At 45.5% G+C, this 16,916-nt stretch overlaps 1 pseudogene; it reads right to left on the minus strand.

The window, feature by feature from the left end:
* LOC138805483 (F-box-like/WD repeat-containing protein TBL1XR1 pseudogene) overlaps positions 1-12,863 on the minus strand; it is a 32,152-nt pseudogene extending 19,289 nt beyond the window's left edge.
* Positions 12,864-16,916: the final 4,053 nt, after the last annotated feature.

Genomic DNA, 16,916 nt, shown 5'->3' on the forward strand with positions numbered 1-16,916 from the left:
TTCTATCTGTTGCCTTCAGGAGTCAAACCTTGCCCATAAAAACATACACATTTTGAATGTGAAAGGCTGGAACAAAATCTACCAAGCAAACAGCTCCCCATAAACAGGCAGGAGTTGCAATACTAATATCAGATAAAATAGACTTCATATTAAAATTAGTTAGAAGAGGTAAAGAAGGTCGCTATATACTAATTAAGGGATCTCTCCTTCAGGAGGATATTACAATTCTAAATATCTATTTGCCAAACAACGGAGCACCCAAATTTATGCAAGAAACACTACTTTCTCTCAAATCTCAAATAGATCCACAGACATTAATTGTCGGGGACTTTAACACACCAATATCTCCACTAGATACATAAACTCAGCAAAAAATCAACAGATTTAACTGTATAGATCAACTAGATTTAACAGACATCTACCAAATATTTCACCCAGCAGCATCAGAATACACGTTCTTCTCACGAGCACATGGAATATTTTGTAAAATAGACCACATTCTAGGCCACAAAGCAAACTTGTCCAAATTTAGAAACATTGAAGTCATACCTTGCATTCTCTCAGACCACCAGAGAATAAAATTAGAATTCAACCCCAAAAGCCACCAAAGAAAGTCCTGTAACACATGGAGGCTGAACAACAAGCTGTTGTACCACCAGTGGGTCATGGAAGAGATTAGAAAGGAAATTCAAGTGTTCATGATATTCAACAAAAGTGAGCACACAAACTACCAGCTCCTCTGGGACACAGCAAAGGCAATACTCAGAGGCAAGTTTATATCTCTGAGTTGCTACATCATCAAATTGGAGAGATCTGAAACTAACAATTTAATGAGGCAGCTGAGCCACCTTGAAAAAGACAAGCAAAATAAACCCCAATCCAGTAGACAGAAAGAAATAATTAAAGTTAAAGCAGAATTAAATTAATTAGAATCCAAAAAAAATAGAAAGAATCAACAAAACAGAGTTGGTTCTGAATAGGAGACACCCTAGGACTCCTTGGCACAGGCCGAAATTTTCCTAATAGAGACCCAGAAACACAACACATCAAAGAAAGGTTGGACAAATGGGATTGCATGAAATTGCAGAGCTTCTGCATGGCAAAGGACATAGCTAGCAAGATCGATAGAAAGCCCACGGATTGGGAGAAGTTCTTCACGAGCCATACAACAGACAAGTGTATCAGATCTAAAGTATACCTGGAACTCAAAAAAAAATAAATCCCCAACAACAAATCCTTAAAGAAACAACTGCCCAACAAGTAAGGGGCTAAAGACTTAAATAAAAAGTTCTCTGAAGAGGAATGAAGGATAGCCAATTGACACATGAAGAAATGCTCAACCTCCCTAGCCATAAAAAACCTCCCTAGCCACCTCACCCCAGTTAGAATGGCTATAGTCAAGAACTCTAATAACAACAGATGCTGGAGGGGATGTGGACAGTAGGGAACCTTACTGCATTGTTGGTGTGAGTGTAAACATGTTCAACCACTTTGGAAAACAGTATGGAGGTTCCTCAAAAGACTCCACATAGAGCTCCCCTATGACCCAGAAATCCCACTTTTGGGCATTTACCCAAATTTTTACAAACAAGGCCACACTAAAGCTACCAACACAACTATGTTTATTGCAGCATTATTTTCTATAGCTACGAGCTATGATATGGAACCAACCAAGATGCCCCTCAGTAGTTGAATGGATCCAGAATATATATATATATATATATATATATATATATATATATATATATATATATATATATATTCTATGCCTCCATCAGAAAGAAAGACATTGCCCCATTTGTCAGGAAATGGAAAGACTTGGAAAAATTTATATTAAGTGAAGTCAGCCAGTCCCAAAGAAACATAGGTCCCATGGTTTCCCTTTTTTGCAATAACTAGTATATATGTCTGAGTCAAGCAGAAAAGGTCAGATAAGTTGATGTTAGTGGAATATACCCCAAGATAAGTATTCAAATGTTTTTGTTGTGTTTCCTTTCATGCAATTGTTTCTGTCATATTTATCAGATAATTTCTATGTTGCTTTTCATATCCCTCCCGTATGGTCCATACTTTCACTGTATTTGATATTGGTATAATTTGTGGAGAGAAAGAAACAAATCGTTTAACTATGGATACAGGTGGACCCATTGCAACAATGAGATGTATAAGTCATTATTTCGAAAAACGAATTTAACAACTTTGCTTGGGGTTGGGGTGAGGATCGGATGGGGGAGTGGCGGAGTATGGGAAGGGATGGGAAGGGGAAACAAGTAGATGACAGCAATGTTTGATAATAAATGTACGAGTTATCTTGCCCATGTAATTGTAACTCCTATGTATGGTATTCTCACAATAAAAGAAAGAAAGAAATGTACTCATTATCTTGCCCATGTAATTGTAACTCCTCTGTACAGAATTTTAACAATAAAAAAAAGAAAAAAGGAATCAGAGAGAGTGGAGGGAAGGACGAAGAGAAAAAAAGAGGAAAGGAAGGAAGAAGAGAGCATGCGAGCCTTGGTTTTGAGTCCCTGGATCAAGAGAGCCAACCATTCACAGTTCCTGTGGGTAGCATTTCAGAGCCTAAAGCCAGTATGTAGGAGTAAACCACTGACCCTTCAGCAACTTCGTGATATCTAGGAGCTCTGTGGTCACCAACTGCTGGGGGAAGCAGCCTCAGGGCTCAGGGTGAGTCACCAAGTTTCAATCATCCTGGCCCCAGCAAATTATTTTCTGGTCAGATAATAAGAAAGTGTCTAAGGGCTAGGGAGGTGTTGGGGTGAGGGAGTATCAGGGGCGGAGCAAGGGATAAGCAGGAAAATGAAGAGGGAGGATGATCCTAGGTCAGGTGTGTCAGGACATTGGAGCCATGACCTCGCCTGACAACACAGATCACCAGTTATAGAGTGTTTGACACAGCCACACTTCTATTAAGAGCCTGACACCTTGGGTTCACCATTGACTTCCTAGCTGTTGTCCACTGCAGGATGACTGTGCAGTACATCTTTGGGGACTGGGACTTTCAATGGCTGAATATGAAGATGACACCCCCGGTGTTCATTCCTCCACCAGAGACAGTGGGAAGTGGGCCACTGGCAGAGGACAGCCAGGGAATGAGGATGGGAGTTGGGACCCGAGATACCTCGAGAATTCCTCTAGGGTTGTGCTAGGACCATGTGACTGCCATTCTCAGAGGCAAATGTGGGTCTCTTTGCTGGCTCAGCCTTTAGTCTACCTGGCAGTTCTGGGATTCAGAGAGGGCTGACTGAAAGTGGGGCAAGCATGAGGAGGCTGGTGGGAAAACAAGAGGAACTGGGTTCTGAGCAGGGTTGTTTCTTTGAGGATACTCAAAACCCAGGAACTTTCCTGGGATGGATCAGCCCTTTTCTCCTTTTTCCTGAGAGAGAGGGACCTAGAGAACTCCAGTCCCTTGGCCGAGAAATCCTTTCATTCCCACATCCTGTGGTTGGATAACTAGAACTCACCTTGCTGCCCAGTGTCAAGGAAGGACAGTGAGAGATCCTGAGTCTTTGATAAGGTCAGGGGATCCTCAGTATGAGATTGTACTTGAACATCATAACTTGGTGCATGGTCAGTCCCCTATAAGACTGCCATGGTGTAAGACATAGAATCTAGAGAATCAGAGCAGAATGGGGTCTGTTCTGGAAGTCTTGAATATTATGTGTGAGCTTTGAGCTCCTGTGTGCCCACCTGCTTCACTTTCTTGGGCGGGTCTTTGCTAGAAAAAGCTTGAAACTAGGGCCTGGGTTTTATCCCTTGTCTTTGATGCTCAAAGCTAGCATTCTCCCATTTGAGCCACAGCTCCACTTCCAAATTTTTGGGTGTTTAATTGGAGAAAAAGTGTTCTCATGGACTTTGCTGTCATGGGTGGCATTCAACTGTAATCCTCAGATCTCAATTTCCTGAGGGGATAGGGTGAAAGGAATGGAAAAGTATCTTTGGCCGGGTGCCAGTAGCTCATGGCTGTCATCCTAGGTACTCAGGAGCTGAGAGCTGAGGATCACAATTCAAAGCTATCCTCAGCAGGAAAGACCCTGAGACTCTTATTTCCAACGAACCACCCAGAAAACCAGAAGGGGTGCTGTGGCTCAAGTAGTAGAGTGCTTGCCTTGAGCTGAAGAGCTCAGGGACAGCACCCAGACTCAGAGTTCAAGCTCTACAACTGAAAAAAAGAAAGAAATCCAACATCTTTGCCTGCAAAGGATGGTGGAAGTGTGCCGGGGGAGGGGGGTAAGGCGGGGGGGGTGCTTTGGTTGAGAGATAAGGTGCTGACTTCACTGTACAAACATTTCTAAGAACTCCACAAGTTTGCCCCAGTTTGAAGCCACAGCTTCAAGAGGACGTGGCCTGTGACAGGCAGGGAGTGGGCGAATGGTTGCAGGGGTGAGATTGTTGTGTATGTATTCTCTCCATTGAAGGATGGATTTGAATGTTGAGTGACAAAGTCTGAAGTCAAGGGTTGCAAGAAGTTTGTGGCATGATGAGGATGGGTTTCCTCTGGATATGTGAAGGTGGCTGAAGCCAGAAGCCACTGATGCCTCACAATTCACATCCTCGCTACACAGAAGGCTGAGATGTGAAGACATAGGTCCAAGCCAGCATGGGCAGAAAAGTCTGTGAGACTTGATGTCCAATGGACCACCAGAGAACAGGAATTGGCTCTGTGGCTCAAGTGGGAGAGTGCTCACCTTCAGCTGAAGAGCTGAGGGACAGTGCCTTGGCCGAGTTCAAACCTCATGACCAACTACAAAAAAGAGGGGACTAAGTTTTCTGCATAGCAGTGTGTACAGTAGGAACTGCCTTACTGAACTATGAGACATTCCAGATATGTGAGAGGCTTACTGGTTTGTCTATAGGGGGTCAGATGTTTGTAGTGCCACCTTCTTGAGGGTGGGATGAGATCCTAATGGAGAGAGTTCATGGTTCTGTTCTCAGGGCCTGCTGAAGCCTTGGGCTCTCCATGTGTGTGTGTGTGTGTGTGTGTGTGTGTGTGTGTGTGTGTGTGTGTGTGTGTGTGTGTGTGTGTTTGTCTGTCAGTGTGTGTCTGTGTCTGTGTGTGTTTGGAGGTAGAAAACCTGGGCCTTGAACTCAGGGACTAGGTGCTGTTCCTGAGTTTTTGTCCTCAAAGCTATTGTTCTGATACTTGAGCCACAGCCCCACCTCTGGCTTTTTGGTGGTCCACTGTAGATAAGAGCCTCACAGACTTTCCAGCATGGGCTGGCTTTGAACCGTGATCCTCAAAGCTCAGCATCCTGAGTAGCAAGGAAGACAAACATAAACCACACCTGCCGGTTGTAAGTGTGTGTGTGTGTGCATGTGTGTGTGTGTGTGTGTGTGTGTGTGTGTGTGTGTGTGTGTGTGTGTGTGTAGATGTAGGCTGTAACAATGAGTGCTGGACACTTTGGTAACTTCTGCCTGCTTTCTTTGGGGGGTACATGGGCTTTGTGGCTGAGGTCTGGGGACCTGGAAGGGAGAGATGCTTGATAGGGACTCAGCACTGTTAAATTATAAGACCAAGGTAGCTGTGTGCCCTGGAGCTGACTACTCCCTTGGGCCTGGTTGGTGGCAGAGGGAGCTTGGGAGGACCTGGGGGTTGGGCCCGCAGGGGATGGCTCCCCAGGGGGACAGAGAGCATGGCCAGCACTTAGTAAGTATGAAATCCCTCTTAGTATGGAGAGCATAGTCATGGGTCAGACTTTGGTTCTTCTCATCATGATGTCTGATGGCCGAGGCCAAACCTATTTTAAATGTTGACCTGTGATCTTCAGATCTCAGCCTCCTGAGTATCTAGAATTTTTGTCATGAGCCTCTGGCAGGGGTCCTCTGATTCTTTTAGTATATTAGTGTTTGAATTCAAGGCTTTAGGCTTGCCAGTCAGGTCTTCTACCATTTTGAGCCAAGACTTTCTGTCTTGGGCATTTCCAAGATAGAGACGTAATATATGCTCAGTCTGGTCTGGATTGGGATTCCCCACTGCTACCTTTCTGGCCAGACCCTGGTTATAAGAAAATGAATTCACTCTATGTATAGTTTGCTTTTCTGGGGTGTGTCGTTTCAGAGAGTGGGGGTGCTGTGAAGAGGAAAGACCTCAGAACTGACACCTCCTGGGGGACATTTTTTTCTGTGAGAGAGCCAAGTCATTGCTGTGTATGACAAGGAAACCGCCATCAGACTGACCTGGAACAATGCTCAAATGTACGTAAGCTGTTGAAGTATCAAACCCACCCACATCTGCTTCCCACTCACAACAAGGGGGGTGCAATGCAGATGTTCCAGCACTGGCCCTAGGGGATTATAAATAGATGGTGGTGGTCAGGTGCCAGTGGTTCTCACACATTCTCCTGGTTATTGGGGAGGCTGAGGACTTATGGACGTGACTCAAAGCCAACCCAGGCAGGAGAGTTTCTGAAATTCTTATCTCGCATAAACCAACCCCCCCCCAAAAAAACCCAGATATGGTGCTGTGGCTCAAGTTGTAGAGCCTAAGCCTTGAGTAAAAGAAACTCAGGGATGACACCCAGGCCCTGAATCCAAGCCCTAGGAATCACAAAAAAATAATTGAATAAATGAATAGTGGGCCCCAGTTATCTTACTACCAAAAAGGATGGATTGAGTCTTCTCTCTGGTACTTGTAGCCAAAGGTAATGAGCTTCTCTTGATGTTCCTCTAAACCTCTCCTTCTCTCCATTATCTTTCCAGGCTTCACTTGCAGGATCAAATTCAGATCATTCCACTCGATATGACCACATCCTACCTGCCTTTCTTGGGCTGGGGATCCTGGATGTACTCACCTTTGGGAGGATGAGGCACTGAAGAGATCGGGTAGGTATCCCTGAAACTTATGCACACACACACACACACACACACACACACACACACACACACACACACACACACGCACACACGCACACACGCACACGCGTGCGTGCTCACCCAGGCCAACTCAGACTAGCCTTTTCCAAAGAAAATTTATCTCCTTGGATTAAATGACCTAGGAGAGGAACCTGATCCCCTGTAACTGAATACTTTAACTAGGGCTTGCTAGTTGACATGAGATAAACAGAAGCTAAAAAGAAAGGCTCTGGTGAAAGGCACCTCTGTCTCATGCTCACACCTGATGTCCTGGCTACTTGGGAGGCAGACTTCTGAGAGACAGAGATCGAAGCCAGCCACAAGCTGGAAAGCTGGCGAGACTCTTCTCTCCATGGAACCACCAAAAATTCAGAAGTGGAGCTTTGGTTCAAGTGGTAGAGCACCAGTCTTGAGCACGAAAACTCAGAGAGACTGCTCCCAGATCCTGAGTTCAAGCCCACACAAAGAAATGGACGTATCTTGTTGCCTCCAGATTGCCTGGGCCTCGAGTGCCCTCTCACAAAGTGTGATACAACACTGGTCCCTGGGTAGTGTGGTAGAAGCCAGGCCTTCCCCTTCATGTGCGCTCAACCCACACGAGCAGGAAGACAGAGCGTGACAAGGACAACAGCCTGCAGAGCAGAGAAGACCCCACTCTCCCAGTGTAATTGGAGCAGGCTTCTTAGAAGCAGCACTTGAAAAGGGGTCTTGCTTAACAAGGAAGATCTGACAGTAAGCACACAGAGCAAAGATGCTGTACATAAAGTACAACATAGAGGAGCATGTTCATTTCCAGCCTGGACTGCTGCTGAGACACACAGTACAGATGTGCAAGACTTTCCTGAGACAGGCCCAAAGGGTTACAGAAGAACAGCTATCCAGGGTTGGATCCAGGGTTGTCTTAGCAGTAGTGGGCGCACCTAGCACACATGAAACCCTGGGTTCAATTCCTAGGTCCCGCATACACAGAAAAAGTTGTAAGTGGCACCGTGGCTCAGGTGGAAGAGTGATCGAGTAGAGCAAAAGCTTAGGTACAGTGCCTGGGCCCCAAGGTCAAGCCCCAGGACTGTCAACATAAAACAGCACTTCGAGGGACCTTGGTAACAGGTGGATGGCTATGCCTTGTAGCTCTTGGTAGATCCATCCATGCTTTGTGTCTCCTTATTTGACACAGGGGAGCTGGACACTCCTTCTGCCCTGGGATCCCCTGGGCCCAGTTATCAGCAACCCTCTCATCATCTTCCACCATGACATGGAGCAACTGGCCCCAGAAATCATCAGATACAGGTTGGGTGGGGCGGGAGCATACAGGGCAGAACCCAGAAGTCCTAGTGGGTCTGATCTGCACCAGATCACCCGGCCATCCAGAGGAGATTGATGGGAGCTTAGAGAGGGGTAGTGATGTGGAAAGGGCCCTTAAATGCCTATGGCCCTACCCAGATTCCAAGCCTCCCTTTGCTGTCACTGAGGGATCTAGAGGAGTGACTAAGTGGTAGTGTCTAGAGGAGGACTAGTTGGAAAATCTAGAGAAATACACACCATAAACCATGTGCCTATGGCTCATGCCTGTCATCCTTGCTACTCTGGAGGCTGAGATCCAGAGGATCTTGTTTCGCCAGCACCTGCAGGAAAGTCCCATGAGAGTCTCATCTTCAATCTCCAACCAAAAGTGGCACTATGGCTCAAATGGTAGAGCACTGGCCTTGAGGAAAATTCATCATCAAGCCCTGAGTTCAAGCCCATCAACCAAAAAAAAAAAAAAAAAAACAAGAATGAAAGACACCCCTTGCCTGCAAGATATGGTGAAGGAGTGGGGTTTCTGTGGTTGGGAGACCAGCTGCTGGCCTTAGTGTACAGATTTGCCCAAGTGTGAAGTTACAGCATGGTGGGCGTTGCCTTACCAAGAACTCCAGAGTTTGTGGCCTTTCTTAGGCAGGGAGTGGGCAAATGGGAATAGGGGTGAGTGGGTAGTGTCAATTATATTCTCTCCATCCATGGAAGAATAGTTTTGTATGCTGGTGTCAAAGTCTGAAGTGAAGGGTTGCATGTGGTTTGTGGCCTGACAAGTTGGTTTTCCCCTGGGTGTAAAAAGGTGGCTGAAGCCAGACGCTGCCAGTGGCTCACAACTGTCATACTAGTTACTCAGGAGGCTGAGATCTGAGGATCGCGTTTCAAAGCCAGCTTGGGAAGGAAAATCTGTGAGACTTTATCTCCAGTGAACCAACAGAAAACCGGAAGTCGCTCTGTGGCTCAAGTGGTAGACCGTGCACCTTCAATTTAAGAGCTGAGGGGCTGCGCACAAACCCAAAGTTCAAACCCCATTACCAACAACCAAGAATAAGGTAGCTGAGTTTTCTACATAGTGTTGTGTACCGTAGGAAATGGCATGCTTTGTCATGAGCCATTCCAGACATGTGAGAGGCTCTGAGTTTTGTCTACAGTTGGTCTGAGGATGATAGTGCCATCTTCTCAAGGGTTGGGATGTTCAGGTGCTCAGGGACTGCTGAAGCCTTGGGTTACCCGTGTTTGGTGTGTGTGTGTGTGTGTGTGTGTGTGTGTGTGTGTGTGTGTGTGTGTGTGTGTGTGTGTGTGTGTGTGTGTGTGTGTGTGTGTGTGTGTGAATTTTTCCCTCATCTTTCTCTGTCCCCTTCCTGGGTGCCTATCTGCCTCTTTCTGATGCCCCTCTTCCACAGCAATCTTGCCTTTAGCCCCCTATCAGGGTCTAAAATGAGTCTTAAATTGCCAGAGACCTGCATATTCCAGCTTTTCTTTGGGGCTCATGTCTGGTTATACATATCTTTGGCTACCTCCAGGGGATTCTGGGTTAGCAGGGTGGGCTGGCATAGGTTCTCCCCTGCCACAGGGTGGGGAGGGTACAGGGGCTCATGCAATGTCCTGTCTTTTGCCTCAGCTGGGCCTCGGGCTGCATGTCCCTCCTTGGAGGTTGGCAGTGGAGTTCGGGAAGGCTAGTTGCCAGTGGCTTTGGCCAGGTCGAGCATGATAGCTGACTGAAGGCCGCCCAACCAAGGAGCTACTTGGACTACATGAGCAGTGAGGCCAAGTGGCTTGGAAGGATCTGTCAGTGTCTAGGAAATGTCAACGTACATTACCACAGGAAAGCCTATCTTCTGGCCCCAGCTGGGCCTTTCTAGTTCTTTTTAGACAATCCCAGATACCCAGAATACAGAGGCACTTCAGATTTCAGGGCCAGGGAACTGGGGAGTGAGAGAGTGGTATGGCCAATACCTCAATGTTCTGGGGCATTAGCCTTGACCTCGCTCTGCCCCTCTTGTGTATGTTCACTTCTTAATCCAGTGCTGGCCACACACAGGCCATTTGTGGCAGTGCAGTGGAAGTGGCAGTAGCAGAAGTGAGATCTAATATGACCAAAATCTGGATTTCTGGCCTGTGGGGAGGGGGATGGCAAAGGGTGTCTATTAAGAAGAAACATCTCAGAGCTGAAACTCAGGGCCTAGGCACTGTCCTTCAGCTAACACTGTACCACTTGAGACACAGATCACCTTTCATCTTTTTTAGTAGTTTAGTGGAGAGAAGAGTCTCATGGACTTTCCTGCCAGGGCTGGCTTCAAGCTGCCATCTTAAGAGCTCAGCCCCTTGAGTAGCTGGTATGAGCCATTGGCAACTGCTAAAGATATTACCATGAGTATGTGCATGTATGTGCACATGTAACTGTGTGTGTGTGTGTGTGTGTGTGTGTGTGTGTGTGTGTGTTTACCAGGGCTTGAACTCAGAGCCTAAGTGGTATCCTTTAGCTTGTTTGCACAATGTTGGTGCTGTACCACTTGAACTATAGTAGCTCCGCGTCCCAGCTTTTTGGTGATTTATTGGAGAGAAGAGACCTCAGCCGTCAATCTTGAGTAGGTAGGGTTATAGGCATGAGCCACTGCCATCTAGCTACTAGGATGACTTCTCATACTCTCTTCTGTTGTAACAGAAGAATCTCGGACCTCCACATCAGCTCCCAGCAGCCCCTGACTGTGTGGAGAACATAAAGCTCAAACTTGATCTTATTTCTTTGTCCTCAGGGGAGGGAATGTTTCCTCTGAAGCCTGGGGTAGCAAGGGTAGCTGCAGATGGATACTCAGCTAGAAGAGAGGTACTCTGTTTTAGACAAGAAGGAAAGTGTGGACAGATTCTAATAGCTGATGCTGTCCTATTCCTAGCTCCTCAGGAGGCTGAGATGTGAGGATTACCATGCAGAGCCAGTCCGGCTAGAAAAGTGTGTGAGAGTCTCATCTGCAAATAACCACCCCAAAGCTGTAAGAAAAGCAATGGCTCAAATGGTAGAGTGATAGCTTTGAACGAAAAAACTGAGCGACAGAGCCCAGGCCCTGAGTTCAAGCCCTAGCACCAAGATGCACGGGTGCTCGTGTATGTACGCACATGCACGCACATGCACACACACACACACACACACACACACACACACACACACACACAGCGGCAGGTGGTAATGATGAGCTGAGCTAGAATTGGGGGCAGTCCTGAGGCATAGTCATAGTAAACTCTCAAGGCAGATCAATTGGTTTCTTCTAAGTCCTTCTTGGGCTGAGTGAGTCTGGGCCATGGCAGTAAGGTCCATGGAATCTGCACCTCCATCCGTGCACAGGACGATAGGACCAAGGGAAGGACACTATGGATGCTCCTTTGTAGTCGGTCCAGGATTGCAGACCTTCATCTGCCCCCAAGCACTGGAGAGGAAAGCAGGGCTACAAGACCTGGGACTCCTGTGATAGCAACTGCTACAAGCATCAGCCAGCCAGCTATGGATTCTTGATCCTACAACTCTTTCATGAGCCCAACTCAACACCTGCCCAAGGTGTGCCTGACAGATTCACACTCTTGTGATACCCGCATGAGTGGGTGTTACCTGCTGTGCCATCTTGCAGCTCCTGCCCCTCCTGGCCAAATACCGTGGTCTGACACATCGGTTTACTGCTCAGATCCACACTGCACCCATTACTGATTCCATTCTGATGACCCGGCTGATAACCTCCATGCCCCAAGGCTGGACCCTTCTCTGATACTGTGACCCATCCCATACACAAAGCCCACCAAAGAGGCAGCCCTGAAGACACGTAGACATTGGGAGACCTGATCCTGGGGGCCCATTAGAAAGTACTATGTCTAGAGCCACAGAGTGAGGTCCAAGCAGGTGTTGGTCATGGTGCTCGAACTCTGGGCCTGGGCACTGTCCCTCAGCTCTTCAGCTTACCACTTGAGCCACAGCATCTCTTCTAGTTTTCTGGTGGTTCCTTGGAGATCAGAGTCTTCTGGACTTTCTTGCCTGGGCTGGCTTTAAACCACGATCGTCAGATCTCAGCCTCCTGAGGAGGTAGGAGCACATGCGTGAGCCACATGCACATAGCTGATCTGTCCTTTCACCACAGTGGGCTAGGAACTTCTGAAAGCTTTTATTTATTTATTTTTCTGTGCTAGTACTGGGGCTTGATCTCAGAGTCTTGGCTCTGGTCTCTTAACTTTTTCTCAAGGCTGGCAGTTTACCACTTGAGCCACATTTCCATTTCTGGCTTTTGGTAGTTCAATGGCAAGAAAAGAGTTTCACTAATTTTCTTCCCCTGAGCTGTCTTTGACCCATGATATCTGATCTCAGTCTCCTGAGTAGCTAGGATTTACAGGGGTTGAGCTACTATTGGTATCAGGCAAGAAGATTTTCTTAAGAAAGAGTTCTTCACTACATTTGCCCTGACTCCATGGAAAGGAGGCCTCTGAGGGTCAGGCACTTTGAAAAATAGGCTTCCAGCCACTGGAAATGGCTGGGGTCCTTGTTGAAAAGCCAAGCTAATCTTCCCCCTGGGCCTGATTCTGGGACCCCACCCTCTGCCATACCTGTGACTCAAGTACAAAACTTGATCCAGCCTTGAATGTCCTGCCACACTTGTCTGAATCAACAGAATCTTAATTCCACCCACACCACCTGCTCTAAACCCCACCTCAGGACCTTTGCCCATGCTGTACCTTCTGTCCTGAATCCACATCTTAGAACTCCTGTGGAATTTTGGCACTGGTTATATCACCTCCTGGAGCAAGTCTGTCCTTCCCTTTTCTGTCTTTTTTTTTTAATATTGAATTGCTAGAGATGGACCTTGTGAAGACCGACTGGCAAATTCTCTATCTTGGTGTGTTTGTTTGTGCCAGTCTGGGGGTTTGAATTCATGGCCTTCACAGTATCCCTGAGCTTTTGTTCTCAAGGCTAGCAATCTAGTACTTGAACCATAGCACTACTGCTGGCTTTTTGAGTGTTTAATTGGAGAAAAGTGTCTCATATAGTCTTTCCTGCTTCTAATTTTGATCCTCACATCTCAGCCTCCTGAGTATCTAAGATTACAGGGGTGAGCCACCAGCTCCTAACCTCGACCTATAACTTTTATCCTCGGCCCTCCTCTAAGTGCCAGAAGAATATGTCTCACCAGGGTCCCTTTTTTTGCCAGTCTTGGCCTTATACTCAAGGTCTGGGCATGTTCCTGAGCTTCTTTTGCTCAAGGCTAGCACTCAATCATTTAAGTCACAGTTCCACTTTTGGCTTTTTCTTTTTCTCTGGTGCTGAGGAATTGAACCCAGGGCTTCATGCAATCTAGGTAAGCACTCTACCTTTAAGCCACATTCGCAGCCCAAGGCTTACTTCTAACAGGAGATATGAGGGTTGGATTTATTGGCTTACCCCTTTTCGGCGCAGAAATCACTGGCTATTTCCTATCTTTGCCAGAATTTGGGACCAGCCTGAGACTCGGCAATCAGTAATGATGAATGAGTGATAGGCACCAGGCCCCACATCCTACAGAGGGATCTAGAATATGGAGCCAGAACCTTGGACAGCTCCTAAAGCCTAGGAACTATGGTCTTTCTGGAGGCAGTGGCTGGCTGCTAGGTGTCCTGATGGGACACCTCACCCAGAACATAATGCACCCGTTGCACACAGCAGCCCAGGCAAAGCCTTTGGGGTTTCCATACTTAAATGGTAGAGAAGGATGCTATGTTCAAGCTGCTGGCTCAGACTTAGTACTATCTGAGTGCTTGTCTGAGCTTGCCCATGTTTTGGGGCTGGGCATGGGCAACCTGCTGAATGCCCATCATCCATACACCATCCGTCCATACACAGAGACATAGAATTACTACTGCCTTCTTTTTTGGGGGGGGCAGGTCCAGGATTGAACTATGAGCCTAGGCCTTGTCCCTTTTGCTCAAGGGTAGTGCTCTGCCCTTGAGCCACAGCCCACCCATGTGTGTATTTTTCCCCCTGTGGTCTCTTAGAAATGAGAGTGTCAGGAACTTTCTTGCCCCAGCTGAACTCAAACTGGCATTCTCTCTATCTCAGCCACCTGAGGAACTAGGATTACAGGCAGATGCCGCTGAGACCTGGCTTTTTTTTTCCTTGTTCTTTTTTTAATCCTGACAATCTGAAGTCTTCACAGTGCCATTCCAATGGTTTGTATTCGAAGCAAACTACCCAGACCTGGAGTTCCAATCCTAGGTCTGCCCCCCACAAATGGAGGGAGAATCTGACAAACTCATTCTTATTCATGTGAATGCTAATGGAATGTTATAAAAGTAATAATTTGAAGTTAATTCATGATTCTATTTTAGAATGCCACACACAAATTAATGGATTTATATCTTCCATTCTAGCACCTAATGGAAGGATATTGACTAAGTTATAATTAATACTTTTGTAAGTTTTCAACCATGATACTTCATTAAATGGAGGCATAATGTAATCACTAATAATTGGTTATATATATATTTATATAACAATATCCTCACATTCCCTCTCTGTATATATACATATATATATATGCAGATATATATACACACTCATATATATCATATATATATAATATATATATATGTGTGTGTGTGTGTGTGTGTGTGTGTGTGTGTGTGTGTGTGTACATCTATCAATGTATATATACTGGGCACTACTGTGGCTTGACCAAAGGTCCGCAGAACTTCCTGGAAGCTCAGTTTCCCGGACGCTATTCTATTAAGACTGTGACCCCATTTATGGATTGGGCATTGTGAGTTGAAATCCCAGCATGGCCAAAAATCTTTTCGTGGAGTAATAAGCTAATTTTGACACATTTTTTTTCCTTCTCTGTGAAAGTCCTGGGTCTCAGTATGATGTATAATCCATATGCAAATATATCCTAGGTGATATCATGTAATGAAACATTATATGTGTAATAATACTAAATTAATAAGGGTAATAAACATCATATGCAGTAAACCCATGTAATATAAATGAATCTCATATATAAATATTAGTTTTTCCAGTGCTGGGGCTTCAATTCAGGCCCTGGCAACTGGTCTGAATTTCTTCTTTTCAAGGATTGTAAGCTTACACTTCACCCACAGTTTCACAGAATTACCCAGACCCTGAGTTCAAATCAAAGGCCTGAAAGAAAAATGGTGCAAATTCCAAGCCAAGGCCTTATTATTATTATATTTTTGGCCAAGCATGGGGCTGGAACTCAGGTCTTGGTATCTCTGCCACAACCGACCCTGGGATCCTAGGACCCGAGTTCAAATCTCGGGGCTGGCAAAAAAAATCAAAAGAGAAGGATAAAATTGAGAATGGAAGGGGAAACAAGAGGAGGCAACAATGCTTGATAAAAAATGTATTCATTATCTTGCCCATGTAATTGTAACTCTTCTGTACGGTATTCTCACAATAAAAAAAAAAAAAACTGAGACATTCAATAAGGTGGTTTTACTTTTTTTTCCCCTTTGTATTGTGGCCATCCTGGGTCTAAATGACAAAGCCCATAAAGTGTAGATGACCTTGCATTGCTGATGTTTGGCAGGCTATTAGGGAAGCCAAAGCCAAAAGAGGCAACTTAGTCCTGGATGTCGAATCCTGGTACTGTCACTAATGAATGGTGGGAGAACCTAAGACGCATTCTGATATACATCCATACAAATAAAATGTTATTAAAGTAACAAATAAATTACTAGTTAGTGTATGATTATAATATAAAACTATATACAACAATTATACTACATTAATTTTCAATTAATACTTTATTATGTATTCAATCATGATACTTAAAAAAGGAAGGAATAATTTAATTGCCAATAATCGGTAGTAATATCATGTATGCAATTTCATAATAAACAGACATCTTTTTCTTGTTTTAAGCATATACATCTCTATCTATCAATCTATCAATCCATCAATCTATCTATCTGTCTATCTATCTATCTATCTATCTATCTATCTATCTATCTATCTATCTATCTATCTATCTATCTATCTATCTATCTAGCTATCTATCTATCTATCTGTCTGTCTGTCTGTCTGTCTGTCTGTCTGTCTGTCTGTCTGTCTGTCTGTCTATCTGTCTATCTATCTATCTACCTATCTATCTATATACCAATCTACACATTTATCTGTTTGTACACTTTTCACTCCTGGGGTTCAGTGGTAGTATACTCGCCTAGGACATGCAAAGCCCTGGATTCGATTCCTCACTACCATATGCACAGAAAAATCCTGAAGTTGTGCTGTCTCGCTTAAGCAGTTGAGTACTAGCTTTGAGCATAAAAGCATAGGGACTGTGTCTAGACCCTTATTCAAGACCCTAGGACTGGCACCAAAAAAAAGATAGAATGTTCTGACTGCAATGATTAAGGATAATACTGCAAATACCTCATCAGAGAGCAAACTGGGAGTCTGGTGGTGACAGGTGACATCTAACCTGACTTAGCCAGACGTAAACCACTGCAACCCAGCTCTATGGAACCAGATGCTGCTGGCTCACTCACCCCTGTGAACCAAGCTACTCGGGGGCTGAGATCTGACACTGGTGGGTTTAGAACCCAGCCCTGGCAGGAAGTCTGTGAAACTCTGACCTGTGTCTCAAGGTGGTAGAGCCCTAGCCTTGAGCTAAAGATCTTAGGATAGTACCCCAAACCTTTGAGTGCAATCCACGTGGCTGACTCCCCCCAAAAAACACACCCCTCTAAATCATTAGATGTGAACTTTGTGAGGTTTGTGATGTGTTTCT

This window comes from Dipodomys merriami, unplaced genomic scaffold, assembly GCF_024711535.1.
Source record: "Dipodomys merriami isolate MVZ:Mamm:240054 unplaced genomic scaffold, mDipMer1.0.p SCAF_396, whole genome shotgun sequence".
In the NCBI taxonomy this organism is placed as follows: Eukaryota; Metazoa; Chordata; class Mammalia; order Rodentia; family Heteromyidae; genus Dipodomys; species Dipodomys merriami.